This window comes from Carassius carassius, chromosome 9, assembly GCF_963082965.1.
Source record: "Carassius carassius chromosome 9, fCarCar2.1, whole genome shotgun sequence".
NCBI lineage: Eukaryota > Metazoa > Chordata > Actinopteri > Cypriniformes > Cyprinidae > Carassius > Carassius carassius.
In genome coordinates, this window is record NC_081763.1 from 621,011 (window position 1) to 642,500 (window position 21,490).

Here is a 21,490-nt window from a genome sequence, read left to right on the forward strand (position 1 = left end):
CAGGCCTATTAGATAATTACTGAAAAAATCCAAAAGTACTAACCTGGCCCAAACCTGCTTACATTCTGAGATCGGGCATTGACTCTTTTTTTTTTTTTTTTGCAAGATTATTGGACAATTAGTGAAAATTTCCAAAAGTACTAACCAGGCCTATTAGATAATTACTGAAAAAATCCAAAAGTACTAACCTGGCCCAAACCTGCTTAGATTTGGAGATCAGTTGAGATCAGGCATAGCCAGTATGGTATGGCCATAAGCGAAGGAGGCTGCAAAGAGAGGGCTATTTAAAGATCAGCCACTATAATCGCCAGTGCTTTATATGAGTAGGGAAGGAAACCCAAAAGCTTACAGCACCTGGTATTTCCAAAAGTACTATCCAGGCCTATTAGATAATTACTGAAAAAATCCAAAAGTACTAACCTGGCCCAAACCTGCTTACATTCTGAGATCGGGCATTGACTCTTTTTTTTTTTTTTTTTTTGCAAGATTATTGGACAATTAGTGAAAATTTCCAAAAGTACTAACCAGGCCTATTAGATAATTACTGAAAAAATCCAAAAGTACTAACCTGGCCCAAACCTTCTTAGATTTGGAGATCAGTTGAGATCAGGCATAGCCAGGATGGTATGGCCATAAGCGAAGGAGGCTGCAAAGAGAGGGCTATTTAAAGATCAGCCACTATAATCGCCAGTGCTTTATATAAGTAGGGAAGGAAACCCAAAAGCTTACAGCACCTGGTATTCCCATGCGGTCTCCCATCCAAGTAATAACCAGGCCCAAACCTGCTTAGCTTCCGAGATCAGACGAGATCGGGCATAGCCAGGTTGGTATGGCCGTAAGCGAAGGAGGCTGCAAAGAGAGGGCTATTTAAAGATCAGCCACTATAATCGCCAGTGCATTATATAAGTAGGGAAGGAAACCCAAAAGCTTACAGCACCTGGTATTCCCAAAAGTACTAACCAGGCCTATTAGATAATTCCTGAAAAAATCCAAAAGTACTAACCTGGCCCAAACCTGCTTACATTCTGAGATCGGGCATTGACTCTTTTTTTTTTTTTTGCAAGATTATTGGACAATTAGTGAAAATTTCCAAAAGTACTAACCAGGCCTATTAGATAATTACTGAAAAAATCCAAAAGTACTAACCTGGCCCAAACCTTCTTACATTCTGAGATCGGGCATTGACTTTTTTTTTTTTTTTTTTGCAAGATTATTGGACAATTAGTGAAAATTTCCAAAAGTACTAACCAGGCCTATTAGATAATTACTGAAAAAATCCAAAAGTACTAACCTGGCCCAAACCTGCTTAGATTTGGAGATCAGTTGAGATCAGGCATAGCCAGGAGGGTATGGCCATAAGCGAAGGAGGCTGCAAAGAGAGGGCTATTTAAAGATCAGCCACTATAATCGCCAGTGCTTTATATAAGTAGGGAAGGAAACCCAAAAGCTTACAGCACCTGGTATTCCCAAAAGTACTAACCAGGCCTATTAGATAATTACTGAAAAAATCCAAAAATTACTAACCTGGCCCAAACCTGCTTACATTCTGAGATCGGGCATTGACTTTTTTTTTTTTTTGCAAGATTATTGGACAATTAGTGAAAATTTCCAAAAGTACTAACCAGGCCTATTGAATAATTACTGAAAAAGTCCAAAAGTACTAACCTGGCCCAAACCTGCTTACATTCTGAGATCGGGCATTGACTCTTTTTTTTTTTTTTTTGCAAGATTATTGGACAATTAGTGAAAATTTCCAAAAGTACTAACCAGGCCTATTAGATAATTACTGAAAAAATCCAAAAGTACTAACCTGGCCCAAACCTGCTTACATTCTGAGATCGGCCATTGACTCTTTTTTTTTTTTTTTTTGCAAGATTATTGGACAATTAGTGAAAATTTCCAAAAGTACTAACCAGGCCTATTAGATAATTAAAGAAAAAATCCAAAAGTACTAACCTGGCCCAAACCTGCTTAGATTTGGAGATCAGTTGAGATCAGGCATAGCCAGTATGGTATGGCCATAAGCGAAGGAGGCTGCAAAGAGAGGGCTATTAAAAGATCACCCACTATAATCGCCAGTGCATTATATAAGTAGGGAAGGAAACCCAAAAGCTTACAGCACCTTGTATTCCCAAAAGTACTAACCAGGCCTATCAGATAATTACTGAAAAAATCCAAAAGTACTAACCTGGCCCAAACCTGCTTACATTCTGAGATCGGGCATTGACTCTTTTTTTTTTTTTTTTTGCAAGATTATTGGACAATTAGTGAAAATTTCCAAAAGTACTAACCAGGTCTATTAGATAATTACTGAAAAAATCCAAAAGTACTAACCTGGCCCAAACCTGCTTAGATTTGGAGATCAGTTGAGATCGGGCATAGCCAGGATGGTATGGCCATAAGCGAAGGAGGCTGCAAAGAGAGGGCTATTTATAGATCAGCCACTATAATCGCCAGTGCTTTATATAAGTAGGGAAGGAAACCCAAAAGCTTACAGCACCTGGTATTCCCAGGCGGTCTCCCATTCAAGTACTAACCAGTCCCAAACCTGCTTAGCTTCCGAGATCAGACGAGATCGGGCATAGCCAGGTTGGCATAGCATAAGCGAAGGAGGCTGCAAAGAGAGGGCTATTTAAAGATCAGCCACTATAATCGCCAGTGCATTACATAAGTAGGGAAGGAAACCCAAAAGCTTACAGCACCTGGTATTCCAAAAAGTACTAACCAGGCCTATTAGATAATTACTGAAAAAATCCAAAAGTACTAATCTGGCCCAAACCTGCTTACATTCTGAGATCGGGCATTGACTCTTTTTTTTTTTTTTTTTGCACGATTATTGGACAATTAGTGAAAATTTCCAAAAGTACTAACCAGGCCTATTAGATAATTACTGAAAAAATCCAAAAGTACTAACCTGGCCCAAACCTGCTTACATTCTGAGATCGGGCATTGACTCTTTTTTTTTTTTTTTTGCAAGATTATTGGACAATTAGTGAAAATTTCCAAAAGTACTAACCAGGCCTATTAGATAATTACTGAAAAAATCCAAAAGTACTAACCTGGCCCAAACCTGCTAACATTCTGAGGTCGGGCATTGACTTTTTTTTTTTTGCAAGATTATTGGACAATTAGTGAAAATTTCCAAAAGTACTAACCAGGCCTATTAGATAATTACTGAAAAAATCCAAAAGTACTAACCTGGCCCAAACCTGCTTACATTCTGAGATCAGGCATTGATTCTTTTTTTTTTTTTTTGCAAGATTATTGGACAATAAGTGAAAATTTCCAAAAGTACTAACCAGGCCTATTAGATAATTACTGAAAAAATCCAAAAGTACTAACCTGCTTAGATTTGGAGATCAGTTGAGATCAGGCATAGCCAGGATGGTATGGCCATAAGCGAAGGAGGCTGCAAAGAGAGGGCTATTTAAAGATCAGCCACTATAATCGCCAGTGCTTTATATAAGTAGGGAAGGAAACCCAAAAGCTTACAGCACCTGGTATTCCCAGGCGGTCTCCCATCCAAGTACTAACCAGGCCCAAACCTGCTTAGCTTCCGAGATCAGACGAGATCGGGCATAGCCAGGTTGGAATGGACGCAAGCGAAGGAGGCTGCAAAGAGAGGGCTATTTAAAGGTCAGCCACTATAATCGCCAGTGCATTATATAAGTAGGGAAGGAAACCCAAAAGCTTACAGCACCTGGTATTCCCAAAAGTACTAACCAGGCCTATTAGATAATTACTGAAAAAATCCAAAAGTACTAACCTGGCCCAAACCTGCTTACATTCTGAGATCGGGCATTGACTCTTTTTTTTTTTTTTTTTGCAAGATTATTGGACAATTAGTGAAAATTTCCAAAAGTACTAACGAGGCCTATTAGATAATTACTGAAAAAATCCAAAAGTACTAACCTGGCCCGAACCTGCTTACATTCTGAGATCGGGCATTGACTCTTTTTTTTTTTTTTTTGCAAGATTATTGGACAATTAGTGAAAATTTCCAAAAGTACTAACCAGGCCTATTAGATAATTACTGAAAAAATCCAAAAGTACTAACCTGGCCCAAACCTGCTTAGATTTGGAGATCAGTTGAGATCGGGCATAGCCAGGATGGTATGGCCATAAGCGAAGGAGGCTGCAAAGAGAGGGCTATTTAAAGATCAGCCACTATAATCGCCAGTGCTTTATATAAGTAGGGAAGGAAACCCAAAAGCTTACAGCACCTGGTATTCCCAAAAGTACTATCCAGGCCTATTAGATAATTACTGAAAAAATCCAAAAGTACTAACCTGGCCCAAACCTGCTTACATTCAGAGATCGGGCATTGACTCTTTTTTTTTTTTTTTTTGCAAGATTATTGGACAATTAGTGAAAATTTCCAAAAGTACTAACCAGGCCTAAGAGATAATTACTGAAAAAATCCAAAAGTACTAACCTGGCCCAAACCTGCTTAGATTTGGAGATCAGTTGAGATCAGGCATAGCCAGGATGGTATGGCCATAAGCGAAGGAGGCTGCAAAGAGAGGGCTATTTAAAGATCAGCGACTATAATCGCCAGTGCTTTATATAAGTAGGGAAGGAAACCCAAAAGCTTACAGCACCTGGTATTCCCAAAAGTACTAACCAGGCCTATTAGATAATTACTGAAAAAATCCAAAAGCACTAACCTGGCCCAAACCTGCTTACATTCTGAGATCGGGCATTGACTCTTTTTTTTTTTTTTTGCAAGATTATTGGACAATTAGTGAAAATTTCCAAAAGTACTAACCAGGCCTATTAGATAATTACTGAAAAAATCCAAAAGTACTAACCTGGCCCAAACCTGCTTAGATTTGGAGATCAGTTGAGATCAGGCATAGCCAGGATGGTATGGCCATAAGCGAAGGAGGCTGCAAAGAGAGGGCTATTAAAAGATCACCCACTATAATCGCCAGTGCATTATATAAGTAGGGAAGGAAACCCAAAAGCTTACAGCACCTGGTATTCCAAAAAGTACTAACCAGGCCTATTAGATAATTACTGAAAAAATCCAAAAGTACTAATCTGGCCCAAACCTGCTTACATTCTGAGATCGGGCATTGACTCTTTTTTTTTTTTTTTTGCACGATTATTGGACAATTAGTGAAAATTTCCAAAAGTACTAACCAGGCCTATTAGATAATTACTGAAAAAATCCAAAAGTACTAACCTGGCCCAAACCTGCTTACATTCTGAGATCGGGCATTGACTCTTTTTTTTTTTTTTTTTGCAAGATTATTGGACAATTAGTGAAAATTTCCAAAAGTACTAACCAGGCCTATTAGATAATTACTGAAAAAATCCAAAAGTACTAACCTGGCCCAAACCTGCTAACATTCTGAGGTCGGGCATTGACTCTTTTTTTTTTTTGCAAGATTATTGGACAATTAGTGAAAATTTCCAAAAGTACTAACCAGGCCTATTAGATAATTACTGAAAAAATCCAAAAGTACTAACCTGGCCCAAACCTGCTTACATTCTGAGATCAGGCATTGATTCTTTTTTTTTTTTTGCAAGATTATTGGACAATAAGTGAAAATTTCCAAAAGTACTAACCAGGCCTATTAGATAATTACTGAAAAAATCCAAAAGTACTAACCTGCTTAGATTTGGAGATCAGTTGAGATCAGGCATAGCCAGGATGGTATGGCCATAAGCGAAGGAGGCTGCAAAGAGAGGGCTATTTAAAGATCAGCCACTATAATCGCCAGTGCTTTATATAAGTAGGGAAGGAAACCCAAAAGCTTACAGCACCTGGTATTCCCAGGCGGTCTCCCATCCAAGTACTAACCAGGCCCAAACCTGCTTAGCTTCTGAGATCAGACGAGATCGGGCATAGCCAGGCTGGAATGGCCGTAAGCGAAGGAGGCTGCAAAGAGAGGGCTATTTAAAGATCAGCCACTATAATCCCCAGTGCATTATATAAGTAGGGAAGGAAACCCAAAAGCTTACAGCACCTGGTATTCCCAAAAGTACTAACCAGGCCTATTAGATAATTACTGAAAAAATCCAAAAGTACTAACCTGGCCCAAACCTGCTTAGATTTGGAGATCAGTTGAGATCAGGCATAGCCAGGATGGTATGGCCATAAGCGAAGGAGGCTGCAAAGAGAGGGCTATTTAAAGATCAGCCACTATAATCGCCAGTGCTTTATATGAGTAGGGAAGGAAACCCAAAAGCTTACAGCACCTGGTATTTCCAAAAGTACTATCCAGGCCTATTAGATAATTACTGAAAAAATCCAAAAGTACTAACCTGGCCCAAACCTGCTTACATTCTGAGATCGGGCATTGACTCTTTTTTTTTTTTTTTTTTTTGCAAGATTATTGGACAATTAGTGAAAATTTCCAAAAGTACTAACCAGGCCTATTAGATAATTACTGAAAAAATCCAAAAGTACTAACCTGGCCCAAACCTTCTTAGATTTGGAGATCAGTTGAGATCAGGCATAGCCAGGATGGTATGGCCATAAGCGAAGGAGGCTGCAAAGAGAGGGCTATTTAAAGATCAGCCACTATAATCGCCAGTGCTTTATATAAGTAGGGAAGGAAACCCAAAAGCTTACAGCACCTGGAATTCCCAAAAGTACTAACCAGGCCTATCAGATAATTACTGAAAAAATCCAAAAGTACTAACCTGGCCCAAACCTGCTTACATTCTGAGATCGGGCATTGACTCTTTTTTTTTTTTTTTTGCAAGATTATTGGACAATTAGTGAAAATTTCCAAAAGTACTAACGAGGCCTATTAGATAATTACTGAAAAAATCCAAAAGTACTAACCTGGCCCAAACCTGCTTAGATTTGGAGATCAGTTGAGATCAGGCATAGCCAGGATGGTATGGCCATAAGCGAAGGAGGCTGCAAAGAGAGGGCTATTTAAAGATCAGCCACTATAATCGCCAGTGCTTTATATAAGTAAGAAAGGAAACCCAAAAGCTTACAGCACCTGGAATTCCCAAAAGTACTAACCAGGCCTATCAGATAATTACTGAAAAAATCCAAAAGTACTAACCTGGCCCAATCCTGCTTACATTCTGAGATCGGGCATTGACTCTTTTTTTTTTTTTTTTTGCAAGATTATTGGACAATTAGTGAAAATTTCCAAAAGTACTAACGAGGCCTATTAGATAATTACTAAAAAAATCCAAAAGTACTAACCTGGCCCAAACCTGCTTAGATTTGGGGATCAGGCATAGCCAGGATGGTATGGCCATAAGCGAAGGAGGCTGCAAAGAGAGGGCTATTTAAAGATCAGCCACTATAATCGCCAGTGCTTTATATAAGTAGGGAAGGAAACCCAAAAGCTTACAGCACCTGGTATTCCCAGGCGGTCTCCCATCCAAGTACTAACCAGGCCCAAACCTGCTTAGCTTCCGAGATCAGACGAGATCGGGCATAGCCAGGTTGGTATGGCCGTAAGCGAAGGAGGCTGCAAAGAGAGGGCTATTTAAAGATCAGCCACTATAATCGCCAGTGCATTATATAAGTAGGGAAGGAAACCAAAAAAGCTTACAGCACCTGGTATTCCCAAAAGTACTAACCAGGCCTATTAGATAATTACTGAAAAAATCCAAAAGTACTAACCTGGCCCAAACCTGCTTACATTCTGAGATCGGGCATTGACTCTTTTTTTTTTTTTTGCAAGATTATTGGACAATTAGTGAAAATTTCCAAAAGTACTAACCAGGTCTATTAGATAATTACTGAAAAAATCCAAAAGTACTAACCTGGCCCAAACCTGCTTAGATTTGGAGATCAGTTGAGATCGGGCATAGCCAGGATGGTATGGCCATAAGCAAAGGAGGCTGCAAAGAGAGGGCTATTTAAAGATCAGCCACTATAATCGCCAGTGCTTTATATAAGTAGGGAAGGAAACCCAAAAGCTTACAGCACCTGGTATTCCCAGGCGGTCTCCCATCCAAGTACTAACCAGGCCCAAACCTGCTTAGCTTCCGAGATCAGACGAGATCGGGCATAGCCAGGTTGGTATAGCGTAAGCGAAGGAGGCTGCAAAGAGAGGGCTATTTAAAGATCAGCCACTATAATCGCCAGTGCATTACATAAGTAGGGAAGGAAACCCAAAAGCTTACAGCACCTGGTATTCCCAAAAGTACTATCCAGGCCTATTAGATAATTACTGAAAAAATCCAAAAGTACTAACCTGGCCCAAACCTGCTTACATTCAGAGATCGGGCATTGACTCTTTTTTTTTTTTTTTTTGCAAGATTATTGGACAATTAGTGAAAATTTCCAAAAGTACTAACCAGGCCTAAGAGATAATTACTGAAAAAATCCAAAAGTACTAACCTGGCCCAAACCTGCTTAGATTTGGAGATCAGTTGAGATCAGGCATAGCCAGGATGGTATGGCCATAAGCGAAGAAGGCTGCAAAGAGAGGGCTATTTAAAGATCAGCCACTATAATCGCCAGTGCATTATATAAGTAGGGAAGGAAACCCAAAAGCTTACAGCACCTGGTATTCCCAAAAGTACTAACCAGGCCTATCAGATAATTACTGAAAAAATCCAAAAGTACTAACCTGGCCCAAACCTGCTTACATTCTGAGATCGGGCATTGACTCTTTTTTTTTTTTTTTGCAAGATTATTGGACAATTAGTGAAAATTTCCAAAAGTACTAACCAGGCCTATTAGATAATTACTGAAAAAATCCAAAAGTACTAACCTGGCCCAAACCTGCTTAGATTTGGAGATCAGTTGAGATCAGGCATAGCCAGGATGGTATGGCCATAAGCGAAGGAGGCTGCAAAGAGATGGATATTTAAAGATCAGCCACTATAATCGCCAGTGCTTTATATAAGTAGGGAAGGAAACCCAAAAGCTTACAGCACCTGGAATTCCCAAAAGTACTAACCAGGCCTATCAGATAATTACTGAAAAAATCCAAAAGTACTAACCTGGCCCAAACCTGCTTAGATTTGGAGATCAGGCATAGCCAGGATGGTATGGCCATAAGCGAAGGAGGCTGCAAAGAGAGGGCTATTTAAAGATCAGCCACTATAATCGCCAGTGCTTTATATAAGTAGGGAAGGAAACCCAAAAGCTTACAGCACCTGGTATTCCCAGGCGGTCTCCCATCCAAGTACTAACCAGGCCCAAACCTGCTTAGCTTCCGAGATCAGACGAGATCGGGCATAGCCAGGTTGGTATGGCCGTAAGCGAAGGAGGCTGCAAAGAGAGGGCTATTTAAAGATCAGCCACTATAATCGCCAGTGCATTATATAAGTAGGGAAGGAAACCCAAAAGCTTACAGCACCTGGTATTCCCAAAAGTACTAACCAGGCCTATTAGATAATTACTGAAAAAATCCAAAAGTACTAACCTGGCCCAAACCTGCTTACATTCTGAGATCGGGCATTGACTCTTTTTTTTTTTTTTTTTGCAAGATTATTGGACAATTAGTGAAAATTTCCAAAAGTACTAACCAGGTCTATTAGATAATTACTGAAAAAATCCAAAAGTACTAACCTGGCCCAAACCTGCTTAGATTTGGAGATCAGTTGAGATCGGGCATAGCCAGGATGGTATGGCCATAAGCGAAGGAGGCTGCAAAGAGAGGGCTATTTAAAGATCAGCCACTATAATCGCCAGTGCTTTATATAAGTAGGGAAGGAAACCCAAAAGCTTACAGCACCTGGTATTCCCAGGCGGTCTCCCATCCAAGTACTAACCAGGCCCAAACCTGCTTAGCTTCCGAGATCAGACGAGATCGGGCATAGCCAGGTTGGTATAGCGTAAGCGAAGGAGGCTGCAAAGAGAGGGCTATTTAAAGATCAGCCACTATAATCGCCAGTGCATTACATAAGTAGGGAAGGAAACCCAAAAGCTTACAGCACCTGGTATTCCCAAAAGTACTATCCAGGCCTATTAGATAATTACTGAAAAAATCCAAAAGTACTAACCTGGCCCAAACCTGCTTACATTCAGAGATCGGGCATTGACTCTTTTTTTTTTTTTTTTTGCAAGATTATTGGACAATTAGTGAAAATTTCCAAAAGTACTAACCAGGCCTAAGAGATAATTACTGAAAAAATCCAAAAGTACTAACCTGGCCCAAACCTGCTTAGATTTGGAGATCAGTTGAGATCAGGCATAGCCAGGATGGTATGGCCATAAGCGAAGGAGGCTGCAAAGAGAGGGCTATTAAAAGATCAGCCACTATAATCGCCAGTGCTTTATATAAGTAGGGAAGGAAACCCAAAAGCTTACAGCACCTGGTATTCCCAAAAGTACTAACCAGGCCTATTAGATAATTACTGAAAAAATCCAAAAGTACTAATCTGGCCCAAACCTGCTTACATTCTGAGATCGGGCATTGACTCTTTTTTTTTTTTTTTTTGCACGATTATTGGACAATTAGTGAAAATTTCCAAAAGTACTAACCAGGCCTATTAGATAATTACTGAAAAAATCCAAAAGTACTAACCTGGCCCAAACCTGCTTACATTCTGAGATCGGGCATTGACTCTTTTTTTTTTTTTTTTTGCAAGATTATTGGACAATTAGTGAAAATTTCCAAAAGTACTAACCAGGCCTATTAGATAATTACTGAAAAAATCCAAAAGTACTAACCTGGCCCAAACCTGCTAACATTCTGAGGTCGGGCATTGACTCTTTTTTTTTTTGCAAGATTATTGGACAATTAGTGAAAATTTCCAAAAGTACTAACCAGGCCTATTAGATAATTACTGAAAAAATCCAAAAGTACTAACCTGGCCCAAACCTGCTTACATTCTGAGATCAGGCATTGATTTTTTTTTTTTTTTTTTTGCAAGATTATTGGACAATAAGTGAAAATTTCCAAAAGTACTAACCAGGCCTATTAGATAATTACTGAAAAAATCCAAAAGTACTAACCTGCTTAGATTTGGAGATCAGTTGAGATCAGGCATAGCCAGGATGGTATGGCCATAAGCGAAGGAGGCTGCAAAGAGAGGGCTATTTAAAGATCAGCCACTATAATCGCCAGTGCTTTATATAAGTAGGGAAGGAAACCCAAAAGCTTACAGCACCTGGTATTCCCAGGGGGTCTCCCATCCAAGTACTAACCAGGCCCAAACCTGCTTAGCTTCCGAGATCAGACGAGATCGGGCATAGCCAGGTTGGAATGGCCGCAAGCGAAGGAGGCTGCAAAGAGAGGGCTATTTAAAGGTCAGCCACTATAAACGCCAGTGCATTATATAAGTAGGGAAGGAAACCCAAAAGCTTACAGCACCTGGTATTCCCAAAAGTACTAACCAGGCCTATTAGATAATTACTGAAAAAATCCAAAAGTACTAACCTGGCCCAAACCTGCTTACATTCTGAGATCGGGCATTGACTCTTTTTTTTTTTTTTTTGCAAGATTATTGGACAATTAGTGAAAATTTCCAAAAGTACTAACGAGGCCTATTAGATAATTACTGAAAAAATCCAAAAGTACTAACCTGGCCCAAACCTGCTTACATTCTGAGATCGGGCATTGACTCTTTTTTTTTTTTTTTTGCAAGATTATTGGACAATTAGTGAAAATTTCCAAAAGTACTAACCAGGCCTATTAGATAATTACTGAAAAAATCCAAAAGTACTAACCTGGCCCAAACCTGCTTAGATTTGGAGATCAGTTGAGTTCGGGCATAGCCAGGATGGTATGGCCATAAGCGAAGGAGGCTGCAAAGAGAGGGCTATTTAAAGATCAGCCACTATAATCGCCAGTGCTTTATATAAGTAGGGAAGGAAACCCAAAAGCTTACAGCACCTGGTATTTCCAGGCGGTCTCCCATCCAAGTACTAACCAGGCCCAAACCTGCTTAGCTTCTGAGATCAGACGAGATCGGGCATAGCCAGGTTGGAATGGCCGTAAGCGAAGGAGGCTGCAAAGAGAGGGCTATTTAAAGATCAGCCACTATAATCCCCAGTGCATTATATAAGTAGGGAAGGAAACCCAAAAGCTTACAGCACCTGGTATTCCCAAAAGTACTAACCAGGCCTATTAGATAATTACTGAAAAAATCCAAAAGTACTAACCTGGCCCAAACCTGCTTAGATTTGGAGATCAGTTGAGATCAGGCATAGCCAGGATGGTATGGCCATAAGCGAAGGAGGCTGCAAAGAGAGGGCTATTTAAAGATCAGCCACTATAATCGCCAGTGCTTTATATAAGTAGGGAAGGAAACCCAAAAGCTTACAGCACCTGGTATTCCCAAAAGTACTAACCAGGCCTATCAGATAATTACTGAAAAAATCCAAAAGTACTAACCTGGCCCAAACCTGCTTACATTCTGAGATCGGGCATTGACTCTTTTTTTTTTTTTTTGCAAGATTATTGGACAATTAGTGAAAATTTCCAAAAGTACTAACCAGGCCTATTAGATAATTACTGAAAAAATCCAAAAGTACTAACCTGGCCCAAACCTGCTTAGATTTGGAGATCAGTTGAGATCAGGCATAGCCAGGATGGTATGGCCATAAGCGAAGGAGGCTGCAAAGAGATGGCTATTTAAAGATCAGCCACTATAATCGCCAGTGCTTTATATAAGTAGGGAAGGAAACCCAAAAGCTTACAGCACCTGGAATTCCCAAAAGTACTAACCAGGCCTATCAGATAATTACTGAAAAAATTCAAAAGTACTAACCTGTCCCAAACCTGCTTACATTCTGAGATCGGGCATTGACTCTTTTTTTTTTTTTTTTTGCAAGATTATTGGACAATTAGTGAAAATTTCCAAAAGTACTAACGAGGCCTATTAGATAATTACTGAAAAAATCCAAAAGTACTAACCTGGCCCAAACCTGCTTAGATTTGGAGATCAGGCATAGCCAGGATGGTATGGCCATAAGCGAAGGAGGCTGCAAAGAGAGGGCTATTTAAAGATCAGCCACTATAATCGCCAGTGCATTATATAAGTAGGGAAGGAAACCCAAAAGCTTACAGCACCTGGTATTCCCAGGCGGTCTCCCATCCAAGTACTAACCAGGCCCAAACCTGCTTAGCTTCCGAGATCAGACGAGATCGGGCATAGCCAGGTTGGTATGGCAGTAAGCGAAGGAGGCTGCAAAGAGAGGGCTATTTAAAGATCAGCCACTATAATCGCCAGTGCATTATATAAGTAGGGAAGGAAACCCAAAAGCTTACAGCACCTGGTATTCCCAAAAGTACTAACCAGGCCTATTAGATAATTACTGAAAAAATCCAAAAGTACTAACCTGGCCCAAACCTGCTTACATTCTGAGATCGGGCATTGACTCTTTTTTTTTTTTTTTTGCAAGATTATTGGACAATTAGTGAAAATTTCCAAAAGTACTAACCAGGTCTATTAGATAATTACTGAAAAAATCCTAAAGTACCAACCTGGCCCAAACCTGCTTAGATTTGGAGATCAGTTGAGATCGGGCATAGCCAGGTTGGTATAGCGTAAGCGAAGGAGGCTGCAAAGAGAGGGCTATTTAAAGATCAGCCACTATAATCGCCAGTGCATTACATAAGTAGGGAAGGAAACCCAAAAGCTTACAGCACCTGGTATTCCCAAAAGTACTATCCAGGCCTATTAGATAATTACTGAAAAAATCCAAAAGTACTAACCTGGCCCAAACCTGCTTACATTCAGAGATCGGGCATTGACTCTTTTTTTTTTTTTTTTGCAAGATTATTGGACAATTAGTGAAAATTTCCAAAAGTACTAACCAGGCCTAAGAGATAATTACTGAAAAAATCCAAAAGTACTAACCTGGCCCAAACCTGCTTAGATTTGGAGATCAGTTGAGATCAGGCATAGCCAGGATGGTATGGCCATAAGCGAAGGAGGCTGCAAAGAGAGGGCTATTAAAAGATCAGCCACTATAATCGCCAGTGCTTTATATAAGTAGGGAAGGAAACCCAAAAGCTTACAGCACCTGGTATTCCCAAAAGTACTAACCAGGCCTATTAGATAATTACTGAAAAAATCCAAAAGTACTAATCTGGCCCAAACCTGCTTACATTCTGAGATCGGGCATTGACTCTTTTTTTTTTTTTTTTTGCACGATTATTGGACAATTAGTGAAAATTTCCAAAAGTACTAACCAGGCCTATTAGATAATTACTGAAAAAATCCAAAAGTACTAACCTGGCCCAAACCTGCTTACATTCTGAGATCGGGCATTGACTCTTTTTTTTTTTTTTTTTGCAAGATTATTGGACAATTAGTGAAAATTTCCAAAAGTACTAACCAGGCCTATTAGATAATTACTGAAAAAATCCAAAAGTACTAACCTGGCCCAAACCTGCTAACATTCTGAGGTCGGGCATTGACTCTTTTTTTTTTGCAAGATTATTGGACAATTAGTGAAAATTTCCAAAAGTACTAACCAGGCCTATTAGATAATTACTGAAAAAATCCAAAAGTACTAACCTGGCCCAAACCTGCTTACATTCTGAGATCAGGCATTGATTTTTTTTTTTTTTTTTTTGCAAGATTATTGGACAATAAGTGAAAATTTCCAAAAGTACTAACCAGGCCTATTAGATAATTACTGAAAAAATCCAAAAGTACTAACCTGCTTAGATTTGGAGATCAGTTGAGATCAGGCATAGCCAGGATGGTATGGCCATAAGCGAAGGAGGCTGCAAAGAGAGGGCTATTTAAAGATCAGCCACTATAATCGCCAGTGCTTTATATAAGTAGGGAAGGAAACCCAAAAGCTTACAGCACCTGGTATTCCCAGGGGGTCTCCCATCCAAGTACTAACCAGGCCCAAACCTGCTTAGCTTCCGAGATCAGACGAGATCGGGCATAGCCAGGTTGGAATGGCCGCAAGCGAAGGAGGCTGCAAAGAGAGGGCTATTTAAAGGTCAGCCACTATAATCGCCAGTGCATTATATAAGTAGGGAAGGAAACCCAAAAGCTTACAGCACCTGGTATTCCCAAAAGTACTAACCAGGCCTATTAGATAATTACTGAAAAAATCCAAAAGTACTAACCTGGCCCAAACCTGCTTACATTCTGAGATCGGGCATTGACTCTTTTTTTTTTTTTTTTTGCAAGATTATTGGACAATTAGTGAAAATTTCCAAAAGTACTAACGAGGCCTATTAGATAATTACTGAAAAAATCCAAAAGTACTAACCTGGCCCAAACCTGCTTACATTCTGAGATCGGGCATTGACTCTTTTTTTTTTTTTTTTGCAAGATTATTGGACAATTAGTGAAAATTTCCAAAAGTACTAACCAGGCCTATTAGATAATTACTGAAAAAATCCAAAAGTACTAACCTGGCCCAAACCTGCTTAGATTTGGAGATCAGTTGAGTTCGGGCATAGCCAGGATGGTATGGCCATAAGCGAAGGAGGCTGCAAAGAGAGGGCTATTTAAAGATCAGCCACTATAATCGCCAGTGCTTTATATAAGTAGGGAAGGAAACCCAAAAGCTTACAGCACCTGGTATTTCCAGGCGGTCTCCCATCCAAGTACTAACCAGGCCCAAACCTGCTTAGCTTCTGAGATCAGACGAGATCGGGCATAGCCAGGTTGGAATGGCCGTAAGCGAAGGAGGCTGCAAAGAGAGGGCTATTTAAAGATCAGCCACTATAATCCCCAGTGCATTATATAAGTAGGGAAGGAAACCCAAAAGCTTACAGCACCTGGTATTCCCAAAAGTACTAACCAGGCCTATTAGATAATTACTGAAAAAATCCAAAAGTACTAACCTGGCCCAAACCTGCTTAGATTTGGAGATCAGTTGAGATCAGGCATAGCCAGGATGGTATGGCCATAAGCGAAGGAGGCTGCAAAGAGAGGGCTATTTAAAGATCAGCCACTATAATCGCCAGTGCTTTATATAAGTAGGGAAGGAAACCCAAAAGCTTACAGCACCTGGTATTCCCAAAAGTACTAACCAGGCCTATCAGATAATTACTGAAAAAATCCAAAAGTACTAACCTGGCCCAAACCTGCTTACATTCTGAGATCGGGCATTGACTCTTTTTTTTTTTTTTTGCAAGATTATTGGACAATTAGTGAAAATTTCCAAAAGTACTAACCAGGCCTATTAGATAATTACTGAAAAAATCCAAAAGTACTAACCTGGCCCAAACCTGCTTAGATTTGGAGATCAGTTGAGATCAGGCATAGCCAGGATGGTATGGCCATAAGCGAAGGAGGCTGCAAAGAGATGGCTATTTAAAGATCAGCCACTATAATCGCCAGTGCTTTATATAAGTAGGGAAGGAAACCCAAAAGCTTACAGCACCTGGAATTCCCAAAAGTACTAACCAGGCCTATCAGATAATTACTGAAAAAATTCAAAAGTACTAACCTGTCCCAAACCTGCTTACATTCTGAGATCGGGCATTGACTCTTTTTTTTTTTTTTTTTGCAAGATTATTGGACAATTAGTGAAAATTTCCAAAAGTACTAACGAGGCCTATTAGATAATTACTGAAAAAATCCAAAAGTACTAACCTGGCCCAAACCTGCTTAGATTTGGAGATCAGGCATAGCCAGGATGGTATGGCCATAAGCGAAGGAGGCTGCAAAGAGAGGGCTATTTAAAGATCAGCCACTATAATCGCCAGTGCATTATATAAGTAGGGAAGGAAACCCAAAAGCTTACAGCACCTGGTATTCCCAGGCGGTCTCCCATCCAAGTACTAACCAGGCCCAAACCTGCTTAGCTTCCGAGATCAGACGAGATCGGGCATAGCCAGGTTGGTATGGCAGTAAGCGAAGGAGGCTGCAAAGAGAGGGCTATTTAAAGATCAGCCACTATAATCGCCAGTGCATTATATAAGTAGGGAAGGAAACCCAAAAGCTTACAGCACCTGGTATTCCCAAAAGTACTAACCAGGCCTATTAGATAATTACTGAAAAAATCCAAAAGTACTAACCTGGCCCAAACCTGCTTACATTCTGAGATCGGGCATTGACTCTTTTTTTTTTTTTTTTGCAAGATTATTGGACAATTAGTGAAAATTTCCAAAAGTACTAACCAGGTCTATTAGATAATTACTGAAAAAATCCTAAAGTACTAACCTGGCCCAAACCTGCTTAGATTTGGAGATCAGTTGAGATCGGGCATAGCCAGGATGGTATGGCCATAAGCGAAGGAGGCTGCAAAGAGAGGGCTATTTAAAGATCAGCCACTATAATCGCCAGTGCTTTATATAAGTAGGGAAGGAAACCCAAAAGCTTACAGCACCTGGTATTCCCAGGCGGTCTCCCATCCAAGTACTAACCAGGCCCAAACCTGCTTAGCTTCCGAGATCAGACGAGATCGGGCATAGCCAGGTTGGTATAGCGTAAGCGAAGGAGGCTGCAAAGAGAGGGCTATTTAAAGATCAGCCACTATATTCGCCAGTGCATTACATAAGTAGGGAAGGAAACCCAAAAGCTTACAGCACCTTGTATTCCCAAAAGTACTATCCAGGCCTATTAGATAATTACTGAAAAAATCCAAAAGTACTAACCTGGCCCAAACCTGCTTACATTCAGAGATCGGGCATTGACTCTTTTTTTTTTTTTTTTTTGCAAGATTATTGGACAATTAGTGAAAATTTCCAAAAGTACTAACCAGGCCTAAGAGATAATTACTGAAAAAATCCAAAAGTACTAACCTGGCCCAAACCTGCTTAGATTTGGAGATCAGTTGAGATCAGGCATAGCCAGGATGGTATGGCCATAAGCGAAGGAGGCTGCAAAGAGAGGGCTATTAAAAGATCACCCACTATAATCGGCAGTGCATTATATAAGTAGGGAAGGAAACCCAAAAGCTTACAGCACCTGGTATTCCAAAAAGTACTAACCAGGCCTATTAGATAATTACTGAAAAAATCCAAAAGTACTAATCTGGCCCAAACCTGCTTACATTCTGAGATCGGGCATTGACTCTTTTTTCTTTTTTTTTTGCAAGATTATTGGACAATTAGTGAAAATTTCCAAAAGTACTAACCAGGCCTATTAGATAATTACTGAAAAAATCCAAAAGTACTAACCTGGCCCAAACCTGCTTACATTCTGAGATCGGGCATTGACTCTTTTTTTTTTTTTTTTTGCAAGATTATTGGACAATTAGTGAAAATTTCCAAAAGTACTAACCAGGCCTATTAGATAATTACTGAAAAAATCCAAAAGTACTAACCTGGCCCAAACCTGCTAACATTCTGAGGTCGGGCATTGACTCTTTTTTTTTTTGCAAGATTCTTGGACAATTAGTGAAAATTTCCAAAAGTACTAACCAGGCCTATTAGATAATTACTGAAAAAATCCAAAAGTACTAACCTGGCCCAAACCTGCTTACATTCTGAGATCAGGCATTGATTCTTTTTTTTTTTTTTGCAAGATTATTGGACAATAAGTGAAAATTTCCAAAAGTACTAACCAGGCCTATTAGACAATTACTGAAAAAATCCAAAAGTACTAACCTGCTTAGATTTGGAGATCAGTTGAGATCAGGCATAGCCAGGATGGTATGGCCATAAGCGAAGGAGGCTGCAAAGAGAGGGCTATTTAAAGATCAGCCACTATAATCGCCAGTGCTTTATATAAGTAGGGAAGGAAACCCAAAAGCTTACAGCACCTGGTATTCCCAGGCGGTCTCCCATCCAAGTACTAACCAGGCCCAAACCTGCTTAGCTTCCGAGATCAGACGAGATCGGGCATAGCCAGGTTGGAATGGCCGCAAGCGAAGGAGGCTGCAAAGAGAGGGCTATTTAAAGATCAGCCACTATAATCGCCAGTGCATTATATAAGTAGGGAAGGAAACCCAAAAGCTTACAGCACCTGGTATTCCCAAAAGTACTAACCAGGCCTATTAGATAATTACTGAAAAAATCCAAAAGTACTAACCTGGCCCAAACCTGCTTACATTCTGAGATCGGGCATTGACTCTTTTTTTTTTTTTTTTGCAAGATTATTGGACAATTAGTGAAAATTTCCAAAAGTACTAACGAGGCCTATTAGATAATTACTGAAAAAATCCAAAAGTACTAACCTGGCCCAAACCTGCTTAGATTTGGAGATCAGTTGAGATCAGGCATAGCCAGGATGGTATGGCCATAAGCGAAGGAGGCTGCAAAGAGAGGGCTATTTAAAGATCAGCCACTATAATCGCCAGTGCTTTATATGAGTAGGGAAGGAAACCCAAAAGCTTACAGCACCTGGTACTCCCAAAAGTACTATCCAGGCCTATTAGATAATTACTGAAAAAATCCAAAAGTACTAACCTGACCTGGTACTAACCTTTTTTTTTTGCAAGATTATTGGACAATTAGTGAAAATTTCCAAAAGTACTAACCAGGCCTATTAGATAATTACTGAAAAAATCCAAAAGTACTAACCTGGCCCAAACCTGCTTAGATTTGGAGATCAGTTGAGATCAGGCATAGCCAGGAGGGTATGGCCATAAGCGAAGGAGGCTGCAAAGAGAGGGCTATTTAAAGATCAGCCACTATAATCGCCAGTGCTTTATATAAGTAGGGAAGGAAACCCAAAAGCTTACAGCACCTGGTATTCCCAAAAGTACTAACCAGGCCTATTAGATAATTACTGAAAAAATCCAAAAGTACTAACCTGGCCCAAACCTGCTTAAATTCTGAGATCGGGCATTGACTTTTTTTTTTTTTTTGCAAGATTATTGGACAATTAGTGAAAATTTCCAAAAGTACTAACCAGGCCTATTGAATAATTACTGAAAAAGTCCAAAAGTACTAACCTGGCCCAAACCTGCTTACATTCTGAGATCGGGCATTGACTCTTTTTTTTTTTTTTTGCAAGATTATTGGACAATTAGTGAAAATTTCCAAAAGTACTAACCAGGCCTATTAGATAATTACTGAAAAAATCCAAAAGTACTAACCTGGCCCAAACCTGCTTACATTCTGAGATCGGGCATTGACTCTTTTTTTTTTTTTTTGCAAGATTATTGGACAATTAGTGAAAATTTACAAAAGTACTAACCAGGCCTATTAGATAATTACTGAAAAAATCCAAAAGTACTAAACTGGCCCAAACCTGCTTAGATTTGGAGATCAGTTGAGATCAGGCATAGCCAGGATGGTATGGCCATAAGCGAAGGAGGCTGCAAAGAGAGGGCTATTTAAAGATCAGCCACTATAATCGCCAGTGCTTTATATAAGTAGGGAAGGAAACCCAAAAGCTTACAGCACCTGGAATTCCCAAAAGTACTAACCAGGCCTGTCAGATAATTACTGAAAAAATCCAAAAGTACTAACCTGGCCCAAACCTGCTTACATTCTGAGATCGGGCATTGACTCTTTTTTTTTTTTTTTTTGCAAGATTATTGGACAATAAGTGAAAATTTCCAAAAGTACTAACCAGGCCTATTAGATAATTACTGAAAAAATCCAAAAGTACTAACCTGGCCCAAACCTGCTTAGATTTGGAGATCAGTTGAGATCGGGCATAGCCAGGTTGGTATGGCCGTAAGCGAAGGAGGCTGCAAAGAGAGGGCTATTTAAAGATCAGCCTCTATAATCGCCAGTGCATTATATAAGTAGGGAAGGAAACCCAAAAGCTTACAGCACCTGGTATTCCCAGGCGGTCTCCCATCCAAGTACTAACCAGGCCCAAACCTGCTAACATTCTGAGGTCGGGCATTGACTCTTTTTTTTTTTTGCAAGATTATTGGACAATTAGTGAAAATTTCCAAAAGTACTAACCAGGCCTATTAGATAATTACTGAAAAAATCCAAAAGTACTAACCTGCTTAGATTTGGAGATCAGTTGAGATCAGGCATAGCCAGGATGGTATGGCCATAAGCGAAGGAGGCTGCAATAAGAGGGCTATTTAAAGATCAGCCACTATAATCGCCAGTGCTTTATATAAGTAGGGAAGGAAACCCAAAAGCTTACAGCACCTGGTATTCCCAGGCGGTCTCCCATCCAAGTACTAACCAGGCCCAAACCTGCTTAGCTTCCGAGATCAGACGAGATCGGGCATAGCCAGGTTGGAATGGCCGCAAGCGAAGGAGGCTGCAAAGAGAGGGCTATTTAAAGATCAGCCACTATAATCGCCAGTGCATTATATAAGTAGGGAAGGAAACCCAAAAGCTTACAGCACCTGGTATTCCCAAAAGTACTAACCAGGCCTATTAGATAATTACTGAAAAAATCCAAAAGTACTAACCTGGCCCAAACCTGCTTACATTCTGAGATCGGGCATTGACTCTTTTTTTTTTTTTTTTTGCAAGATTATTGGACAATTAGTGGAAATTTCCAAAAGTACTAACGAGGCCTATTAGATAATTACTGAAAAAATCCAAAAGTACTAACCTGGCCCAAACCTGCTTACATTCTGAGATCGGGCATTGACTCTTTTTTTTTTTTTTTTTTGCAAGATTATTGGACAATTAGTGAAAATTTCCAAAAGTACTAACCAGGCCTATTAGATAATTACTGAAAAAATCCAAAAGTACTAACCTGGCCCAAACCTGCTTACATTCTGAGATCAGGCATTGATTCTTTTTTTTTTTTTGCAAGA

At 39.9% G+C, this 21,490-nt stretch overlaps 16 non-coding genes and 1 pseudogene across 16 annotated transcripts; all 17 read right to left on the minus strand.

The window, feature by feature from the left end:
- Nucleotides 1–722: 722 nt before the first annotated feature.
- LOC132150105 (5S ribosomal RNA) lies at nt 723–841 on the minus strand. Its single transcript, XR_009435351.1, has one exon. It is a non-coding gene; the product is annotated as a 5S ribosomal RNA (ribosomal RNA).
- A 1,647-nt stretch (nt 842–2,488) lies between these two features.
- On the minus strand, nt 2,489–2,606 carry LOC132150705 (5S ribosomal RNA; annotated as a pseudogene).
- An 879-nt stretch (nt 2,607–3,485) lies between these two features.
- Nucleotides 3,486–3,604, minus strand: LOC132150403 (5S ribosomal RNA). Its single transcript, XR_009435638.1, has one exon. It is a non-coding gene; the product is annotated as a 5S ribosomal RNA (ribosomal RNA).
- Nucleotides 3,605–5,760: 2,156 nt separating this feature from the next.
- On the minus strand, nt 5,761–5,879 carry LOC132150378 (5S ribosomal RNA). Its single transcript, XR_009435613.1, has one exon. It is a non-coding gene; the product is annotated as a 5S ribosomal RNA (ribosomal RNA).
- Nucleotides 5,880–7,321: 1,442 nt separating this feature from the next.
- LOC132149957 (5S ribosomal RNA) lies at nt 7,322–7,440 on the minus strand. Its single transcript, XR_009435210.1, has one exon. It is a non-coding gene; the product is annotated as a 5S ribosomal RNA (ribosomal RNA).
- A 460-nt stretch (nt 7,441–7,900) lies between these two features.
- On the minus strand, nt 7,901–8,018 carry LOC132150535 (5S ribosomal RNA). Its single transcript, XR_009435764.1, has one exon. It is a non-coding gene; the product is annotated as a 5S ribosomal RNA (ribosomal RNA).
- Nucleotides 8,019–9,078: 1,060 nt separating this feature from the next.
- LOC132149968 (5S ribosomal RNA) lies at nt 9,079–9,197 on the minus strand. Its single transcript, XR_009435221.1, has one exon. It is a non-coding gene; the product is annotated as a 5S ribosomal RNA (ribosomal RNA).
- Nucleotides 9,198–9,659: 462 nt separating this feature from the next.
- On the minus strand, nt 9,660–9,777 carry LOC132150537 (5S ribosomal RNA). The gene has a single exon (XR_009435766.1). It is a non-coding gene; the product is annotated as a 5S ribosomal RNA (ribosomal RNA).
- Nucleotides 9,778–11,037: 1,260 nt separating this feature from the next.
- On the minus strand, nt 11,038–11,156 carry LOC132149955 (5S ribosomal RNA). The gene has a single exon (XR_009435208.1). It is a non-coding gene; the product is annotated as a 5S ribosomal RNA (ribosomal RNA).
- Nucleotides 11,157–11,762: 606 nt separating this feature from the next.
- LOC132150530 (5S ribosomal RNA) lies at nt 11,763–11,881 on the minus strand. The gene has a single exon (XR_009435759.1). It is a non-coding gene; the product is annotated as a 5S ribosomal RNA (ribosomal RNA).
- A 1,060-nt stretch (nt 11,882–12,941) lies between these two features.
- On the minus strand, nt 12,942–13,060 carry LOC132151179 (5S ribosomal RNA). Its single transcript, XR_009436336.1, has one exon. It is a non-coding gene; the product is annotated as a 5S ribosomal RNA (ribosomal RNA).
- Nucleotides 13,061–14,694: 1,634 nt separating this feature from the next.
- Nucleotides 14,695–14,813, minus strand: LOC132149956 (5S ribosomal RNA). Its single transcript, XR_009435209.1, has one exon. It is a non-coding gene; the product is annotated as a 5S ribosomal RNA (ribosomal RNA).
- Nucleotides 14,814–15,420: 607 nt separating this feature from the next.
- Nucleotides 15,421–15,539, minus strand: LOC132150531 (5S ribosomal RNA). Its single transcript, XR_009435760.1, has one exon. It is a non-coding gene; the product is annotated as a 5S ribosomal RNA (ribosomal RNA).
- A 1,060-nt stretch (nt 15,540–16,599) lies between these two features.
- LOC132151180 (5S ribosomal RNA) lies at nt 16,600–16,718 on the minus strand. The gene has a single exon (XR_009436337.1). It is a non-coding gene; the product is annotated as a 5S ribosomal RNA (ribosomal RNA).
- A 461-nt stretch (nt 16,719–17,179) lies between these two features.
- LOC132150538 (5S ribosomal RNA) lies at nt 17,180–17,297 on the minus strand. The gene has a single exon (XR_009435767.1). It is a non-coding gene; the product is annotated as a 5S ribosomal RNA (ribosomal RNA).
- A 1,259-nt stretch (nt 17,298–18,556) lies between these two features.
- On the minus strand, nt 18,557–18,675 carry LOC132149949 (5S ribosomal RNA). The gene has a single exon (XR_009435203.1). It is a non-coding gene; the product is annotated as a 5S ribosomal RNA (ribosomal RNA).
- A 2,180-nt stretch (nt 18,676–20,855) lies between these two features.
- Nucleotides 20,856–20,974, minus strand: LOC132149950 (5S ribosomal RNA). Its single transcript, XR_009435204.1, has one exon. It is a non-coding gene; the product is annotated as a 5S ribosomal RNA (ribosomal RNA).
- Nucleotides 20,975–21,490: the final 516 nt, after the last annotated feature.